Source organism: Pseudoliparis swirei, chromosome 13, assembly GCF_029220125.1.
Source record: "Pseudoliparis swirei isolate HS2019 ecotype Mariana Trench chromosome 13, NWPU_hadal_v1, whole genome shotgun sequence".
NCBI lineage: Eukaryota > Metazoa > Chordata > Actinopteri > Perciformes > Liparidae > Pseudoliparis > Pseudoliparis swirei.
Genome location: NC_079400.1, coordinates 10,024,280 through 10,032,885, shown reverse-complemented (window position 1 = coordinate 10,032,885; position 8,606 = coordinate 10,024,280). Strand labels below are relative to the sequence as shown.

Genomic DNA, 8,606 nt, shown 5'->3' with positions numbered 1-8,606 from the left:
CTCACTTTCTGTTCTTCAACAACTCTATTTTTACACTCTTCTAAGATGACTGAGCAGCCATAGCAGCCTTCTTTTCCCTATTCCTCTCCAATCATCTAAATTATTAACATTATAAATGAAGGCACATGAATGCATTATTTAGTAGACACCTTCATATTACGCCACTAAAACCTATAAAACGGATTACAGCTTCCGCAGTTCACAACCCAAACTGGATTCTCGTCCCTCTAACTTACACTTTCATAATCCACTTCCATAACTCACTAGAATAGGGTTGTAACACGATTAAATGTTGGCCCCGAACAGAATTACAGTGATTAGAAGCTTGACCCATTAACATTTGGGGGAAACCGATCCCGTTCTCCCTCCACAGCACAAACACTTGCCAACATCACTAAACCTCAGTCTTGTAATCAGACTGACACGCTTTGAGGAGAGGATTTCTCCTGCTATCCCAAAATGAGATTGTACAGCCGTTTATGAGTCATAAAGACCTCTTTTCTCGCGCCGTGATTCGGGCTTGATGGTATTCCAACAACAGGGAGCGATAATGTGATAACCACAGCCGCCTCGTGTTGTTTTAGGCAATCGTGTGATCCCCCCCGGGAAAAGCGTCTGAGGGAATAAAGACAAGGCGAGCTGTTTGGCGGAGCTGACCGGTCCTCGGCCGCGAGTGCAGTGAATCCACAACCCGTGACGCCACTGTGAGGACATAACATTCATAGATCCATCCGGCAGTTCTTATGTAAGCTGGCTCGATCACGTTGTATCACAGTGACTGAGCTGTTTTCAAATCAAACTGATAATATGGTGACGTAGAATTGCGTAAATCAACGACTTACGTGACCCGCTTTTAAAAAGCCACTGGATGTGTTTGAACAAGTCACCAGCGTGCTCATGTTTCTGTTGCATGTTTGCTCTGTGATGCAGGATTTGAGCAAGTAAATAGTTTTCCTTTCTTGTTGCGCTTTAGATGAGAGGATTGATATGAGTGTACTTTAAATCTTAGCTTAGCTTAATGACTGGAAGCAGGGGGGAGCCTGTCTCTGTGAAAAGGTTTTCAATTCAATATGCTTCACTGACGATAATATAACAAGGAGAAGAGTGCCGTAGTGTCAAGTAATAAGGATATTATAAGTAAAAAGAACAAGCTACATTTCATAAACAGCAAACTAGCTAACGTGTTTCTCACATATCTCTTTTCTGTACCTCTCACAAAATCCGACAACGTTAATGTTTGTTAATCTCTGTATGCTGAATTAATTTAATTGCCTGTCGGCTCTACTTATTTTATATTTAACCTACAGTCAGTATTGATCTCATCCTACACTGCAAAAAAAAGCCAAAGGGACGCGTTTCCCAAATTGCCAAACTATTCCTTTGAATTGACTTTAATTAAAGTAACTCTTGTTTCCGTCGGGTTGTTCTGTTAGCAGGTGGATCGTAATGTGATTTAGCATGAGCATCCCCTGGAGACACAGAAGACGATTTCTAATGATTTTGGTGACCCGGTGACCTCTTCTTCCACACTAGCCGGGTAACTTAATATGGCTAAAGTTATGCATACCTTCGTGTTATGTTCTCATTGAAGGCTGAATATCACCTATCTTCACACGACCAAGAAGATATGAGACACAAAACGAAGAGCATTCAAGTGTCGAATAGTTACAGGTTTAATGAAAACATCACATCCTAAAAGTTGAGAGAAGGCAGAAAACGTTGGACATGTTTTTGTCTTTTTGGGGTGTTATGAGTCAATTCCACGAAGAAACACCACACGCTCATTCCACATCCTCTCGGGTTCGGCTGATACCATGCAGTCTGATCCCCGGCATCGGGCCGCCGTGGGACAAAAGCGTGTCAGTGGTAAGCTTCAGGTTTACCACCTTGTCCGAGCCACGTAAGCATTTCATCCCACTTTTAAACAAAGCGGGTTGTTAGGGCCGACAGCAAAGCTACAAATCCACTAGATTGAGTTCCTCGGAGGCTTTAACCGGCCTGTGTGATTGAGCTCATGGCTGTGTGGTTTTATTTTGGACAGTGTCTATTACTCAACTTCCATCTTAAGACCCACACTTTTATTGTGCTGGATTTGGTTGGCGAGACGTATCGACATGCGACCGAAGGGAATTTAATACTTAATCTTCACACGTTTGGCATGTCCGGTGCATCGAATGTGGTCAATTAGAGTCTGCTCACGCTGTCTTTCACTCCCAGGGACGTGTGAGGAAATACTGATGACGACATCCAAAGTGTTACCAGCCTCCGGTCAGGCCAAAGGACCGGTGCGCTGGCGGCCTGCATCCAACACAAAGTTCTAAACCTTAAGAAGTCTCGAATATGGTTGGTGGAGGATCTCTTGTCAAGATTAGCGTGAAGTTGAGATGTATTGCTCCCACTTCAGGGGCTCATAAGAATCCAGGCAGTGTGCCATATTGTTCTGTTCTGCAGCATCATAAATCAACGGAGGCTTAGAGGGTTTGGATGGTGCGTCGGATAAACACAATCAAACTTATGTTACCCGCTTCTCTGAAGGGACAATGCAGTTTTACCCAGAGGCCTTCCAACCTTCACATGAATCTTGATAAGACAATATCAGATATGCAGGCGGCCAAGAAAAGGGGAATACCTGAGGATATGGAAGGCTCACTAAATGCTAAAATGAGTCTTCAATTGATGTAAAATGTGTAAATCATATGTTGTGGCCTTCACAGTCACCTGATAACGACTGGACAACAGGAGCGTCGAGCTTTCCACAAATCTTTTTTTTCTTGTTCATCCCTTCAGTAGAGGTCCTCAGAGTCGGAGACCTTGAAGCTGTGTGGTTTCGTAGCGTCCCCATGTTGTCACCGATCTATAGTTGGTGTTGTCAAATAAACATGACGTTATAAATACAAATGAAAGGCTGAATTGATGCATTGAATCAAGTAAGAAGTAGACGTAGTCACTGTAAAGTCTTGGGGATGACCAGAGGAGTCGCCCCCTGGTGGTCAGGTGAGATAATACAGCTTTAACACATAAAGCATATACTTATATACAACCAGAGGATTTGGCCCCTGGTGGTCAGATAAGATAATACAGCTTTAACACATGAAATACTTCAATACTAGCAGAGGAGTCGCCACCTGGTGGTCAGGTGAGATAATGCAGCTTTAACACCTGAAGTACTTATACACAACTAGAGGAGTCGCCACCTGGTGGTCAGGTGAGATAATGCATCTTTAAGACGTTGCCGCCTGATATGCCGATATGTTACTATGGTAATGAAATAAAATATATGAAAAATATGTATATTTTGTGTCTACTATTTAATGTTTATCTTATTGTCGTGATTTAGGGAGCAACGTAACCACAGGTTGTACATTACCTCGCCTGAAACACCATCTTCCATGGTTCAGACTGATGCAGCAGTATGAACCACCGATGCTTTCAATCGGCTTGAATATTAAACGCTCTCTGTATGATTTCATATTCGCTTGGCACAAGCCTGATCTGAACATTATGGACAGACGTGTACATCATCCCATTAAAGCTTAAGCACCTGCTCAGTTGTTTTACTTTTTCTTTTGAAAAAGCGGCTTCTCGTGCACTCGGGAGGCCCTTGCTGTTGTCCATGTGTGTGTGTGTGTGTAACCTTGACAGAGAAATCCAAGCTCCATTGAGTGGCTGCGAGCGCTGTGCTATCTTTAGCTTTTTGTTGAAGCTTTTACCACTGGCCTCCTCCTCCTCTTCCCACTCTTCCTGCTCCTCCTCCGTTCCCCTCAGCCCACTCACTGTTGGCTGCACATGCAAACATGCACACTTATGCATGCTTGCACACAACCAAACCCCACACACACTACTGTAATGTTCACATGCACACTGCATAACTGTTTCTGGGCAGAATAGAGGAAGCAACCTACTTCTGGAATAAAAACATGAGCCTGATGTGTGTTTCTTGCTGCAGAGTGACTCGTGCTCCCTGAGCGGCCCTGATTCCTGCCTGAAGGCAAGTTACAAGCTGTGAGCCTCACATAATGCACACTTGTATTCCTATTGGCCAACACATTTATTAAATTCAGTCGGTAGTGCACTTAGACTACAAATTATTAATTAATTAATTTCCCCCAATCCACCAATTAGAATTCATCCGAGTGCAATGTCCCAGCGCCTCCCTTTCTTCTTCTTCTTCTGCTACATTTATATTGCATATTATGCACATGGGTTTACGTCCTGGTGTGAAATGCATTTACTGTTAATATCCACTTCAGTTTTTAATTAGCCCCCCACATGCCGGTGCAGAGCTCTTTGGTTCTGTAATATTATTTCAGCAATTATTTTCCAAGAAAGCTTCTGCAAAAACAAAGTAACTCACGGATTAATTGCAACAATATGATTAATTTTTTTAATAACCAAACAATCCCTAAAGTAGCTCGGTCGGTCCATTTGTTTAATCCTGTTAACCGCTGCCATAGCAAGAGCTAACGAAAGGAGAGCCTCACATCAGCTCAGAGACGGTTGTCCTGAAGGCTCGTAAACCTGCAGCCTCTTAACTCGAGGCACATTTACATTTGTTAGAAACTACTTTGTAAAAAGAAAGTACAGATACCTCTTTTGTCATGATGCGTCCTCCAAGCCCTGCAGATGAACAAAATACCAACTCCTTTCAATGCAATAATAATTCAATATCCCTGAAATCAATATGACCTGGGCTCAATATTTTGTTGTTTGTCTTTCACAATTCTGCATATACGTACATAACCGTACTATCCATAGTCGGTGTGTATTACATATAGGAACTGAGATGTTTTAGCCCTTAGCAGACAGGAGAACAAATGTCAGCGACACAATAACATGAACTAACTGAGCATCTTCTGTAAGGTCAAATGACTGTTTTTGTGAATTAAGTCTTTGAATAGAGCGTTATTACAGATTAAACAAATAAGAATAAAAACTTTTAATGAGTCAGAGCCAAACCAAGCTTGCTATTCCCCATTTCTTACGCTAAGCTAACAGCCCTCTAGCCCAATCTTGATATTTGACAGACGTATGAAAGTGGTGTCGATCTTCTCCTTAACTCTCAGCAAGAAGACAAATACATTAATTCACTATATTTCCCCGAAAATGTTGCCTGGCACGTCTGTAAACTTTGCACATCATGCTCCACTGTGGGACATAGAGATCATTTATATATAATAATATCAATAATAAAAAGCAAGACATCTTGAGATTTTAGGAGCAGCCTCTGAGACATTTTGATCCGCATATTAATCGTCATACTCTACTTGTGTATCTCTCCACACAGCATGTGAAGATGACTTGGGAACTATTCACGCATTCTTAAATATCCATTCAATTATGTCAGCAGGTGCTGGTCTAATAATAGTCATGTTGCACACACAGAATGAGAGTTATCGGTGTCAGTGTGCACCTGTAATTGTGCCCCCCCCTCCACCCCTCTTTCTGTTTCTGCATTGCAGTGTCTGCAGCCGTCTAGGGAGCACATGCACCGCGTGTCACTGCTGGTCATCTTTCCACCACGCACAGACAGCGCCAGGCGGCACATCGGGTAACACGATGCACAACTTCCTCTTGTCCTCCACCGCTTCCCCTTCCGAGCAGTGGCGGTGCGTCCATAGAGGGCGCTAGGGCGCCGCCCCTCTTAAAATTTTGAGATGAAAAAAAAACAAAACAAAAAAAACCATCCTGTCAAAAAACATTATATGCCAAATTATTTTAAGAATAAATATACCGTGTTGACGCGCTAAATGTGTGTGGGAGACCGTCAGCCTGTCAACAACCACTTAAGTTAATGTGAAAAAATATAATATATCGCCACTCATTATCACGAAGAGAAGCCCCTCCCCATTTTCGGGGGAACCGGCCCAACGAGTGTGTGCGCAGCGAGCAAACATTTCACAGTCGTTTCGGCAAGGACGGCTTCTCATTGGCGGTTGAAACGTGAATCTTGGGGCACAAAAATGTGCGCTCTGGCCAATGTCATCGTTTTATTATTTCACGTGATTGGACTATTCGGCAGATCAGAGACCGGTAAAATTTCACCAGCCGCCACTGCTTCCGAGCCATTTGTCCCAGCGGCGCACGCCCGAGTCCCGAGCTTCCCGCCTGCAGCTAACAGTGATGAGGAAGTATTGCTGCGGCTTCGCTTCCAGGAAATCCGATTGGGGGTTTTTTCTGCCGTGCTTCTCGCCGTTTAAAACAAGCGGGGATGAGGATGATATCTGGGTGCTTTCATCAACAACTATTTAGATATTCTGTGTTTTTCCCCTGCTGACCTCCTGTAGTTTTTCCACCCAGCTGTTCCCGGTCCCAGTATGTTGCCAGATAAGACACAGCTGGTGAATAATGAATAGAAAGGCAAATTGTGGCCTCGGCTGTCTTTGAAACTATATCCAAGTAAAAGCAAGTGCTACGCTGTAGTTCTCAAATGCTTTGCATCTCCCTAAAAAACTGCAGCGTGCCCTTGACAGAATGACAGGCTACTTACTCTAATTCAACTGATGCCTGGGGCGTTTGCTTTTTCTTTCGCACTCTCCGAGTTTCCATTCAGGTTTAATAAGTTTCTAATGAAACAGGGTCGTCGGAAGATCTCTACGCAGTTACAGCTCATCGGATGCTCCATTTAGAGGGATACACACGTGTGCCACGGGACATGTTGCAAAAGGCATTCGCACAATGGCTTCCCATTTACTTTCCTCCTTCTCGTCTCCTCTTACAGGGACGGAAGCGGTGGTTTGTCAGGCTACAGACAAAAGAAAGCACGATGGGAATAACCCCCCTCCCCTCCCCCACCCTCCTCTTCTCCCTTCCTTAGAAATAGGAATGATGGTTTCAAGCGTGCGCCCCGGTGTGATCGGGAAATAAGTCCACGAATCGGCACTCTCACTTGAGTTGGACAAAGAACGAGCAACTCTGCTGGAGGGGGAATAACGAAGTAAACAAAGCACCCTTCTGTTCTTTTAACAACAATATACAGCTGAAATTCAGAAGGAAAGACGTAATCGTAGAAATCGTCTGATGCTGACGAGATCTCGGGATGTCCAGGACAATACATCCTGTTCTTTGTGTCCTTATAGGAATAGCTATAGCCTATTGTAGATGTTGAGTACGCTTAGGGCGCGATCATACCGGACGCGACTTGTAAAAGCGCAGCCGCTAGTAAAACGCCTTGGCAATAACGCGCCGGGCAAAACTGCGCGGTGCACCTGTGGAGCGGGCCTGCGTACGCAACCGGGCGATAAAACTTCATTTACAAAATGGGTTCAAGCGGACGTCTCGCTCTTGCACTTGCTGTGTTGTGGGATGAGAAGGAGGAAAAATCCCCCAAAGAACGTAGGTTTTGGGTTCACGATATGAAAAAAAAGAAGGAAAGAGTACGGCGAATACTTCACGAAAACAGGAAGGAAGTGGGAAAGTAATAAAGCCCGCCTCTTGCTTGATCCAATTGACTGCCTTGGCCTCGCGCTTAAAGTTGAAAAACGAGCCGCGCATCATTTAAAAGGCGCCGTACCATAGGAAATCAATGGTTTTGCTAGCGACGCGTTTTTGAGAGTCGCACCCTTCCGCCTCATTTCCACTGCACGACTCAACTTGACTCACTCTCCAAAGGAACCAAACGGAGGAATGTATTTCGTTAAATGTTCGGCGGAGTTTCATGGGTTTCTAAGCTAAAAAAATAAATAATGTTACTATTGACGGTAGCTTGGCTGTACGTATCACAATGAGCGGTCGGCAATGATTGAAACTCGACAGAGTTGGTACCAAAACATCTACCAGGAACTAGATTCATCCACAAATGTTGTCGACGGAAAAACCCAAAAGGCTGTCGGCTTTGACTTTTTGCTATCGAGAGAAAAATAGAAGCGCGTGAACTTGGTTCTCAGCTCGGCCTTGAATAAAGTCACTGACGAGAACAGCATACATTGTTCCTATTCTCCTGATGGACTCTTCCACACATGTCTGAATCATTTTGGGTCTGCACATGCAGGGTGTTAGCATCCGTTAGCTCTGCTGTCTAGACAGGGCTTAAAGCTATTTGTGACCCGCTGGTCTCATTCCGCCGGTGCTTCCTGGCAACACACGACGCAGCTTCAGGGTCTGTGAACCAGGATTAAAGCAATGCTGGAAGGATGTTGTGTATGTCACCGACAAGTACACACACACATACACACACATACACACCCAAGGGGGTCAGGAGACATGCAATTAAACAAACGGCGACAATGCCCTTGATGCTTGTTGGACAGCAATGTCTTAAAATGTAAGAGAAGGTATGAGGTCATTATTATTTCAACACAGTCCCACAGAAGTGTGTGGAAAGAGTCTTGAAATGTAATCCATAGTTTTGTGGGCAGAGACACAAATCTTCCGGGTTTTTTTCTTGTACTACTCGTAAAAAAACTTTTTTTTAGGACGACATTGCAAAAATGTCCCGAACATTAATTTCAGGCAACAAAACCCCGGCCTTATAGTTGACAGTTGTGTTTTGGTGGACCCGTACACATCCTGTCCCGCCCACCGAAAGTGAGCTTTCTTTACATTTAATTATTTTACATTGCATTGTTTTCATCCTGAGCAACACAAAAACAGACAATTCATCCTCATAC

General features: G+C 44.0%; 1 long non-coding RNA gene across 1 annotated transcript; it reads left to right on the top strand.

Annotated features, from left to right (window-relative positions):
- Positions 1-595: 595 nt before the first annotated feature.
- Positions 596-3,287, top strand: LOC130203854 (uncharacterized). The gene is made up of 2 exons (XR_008833541.1): positions 596-745; positions 2,218-3,287. It is a non-coding gene; the product is annotated as an uncharacterized LOC130203854 (long non-coding RNA).
- The last annotated feature ends 5,319 nt before the right edge of the window (positions 3,288-8,606 follow it).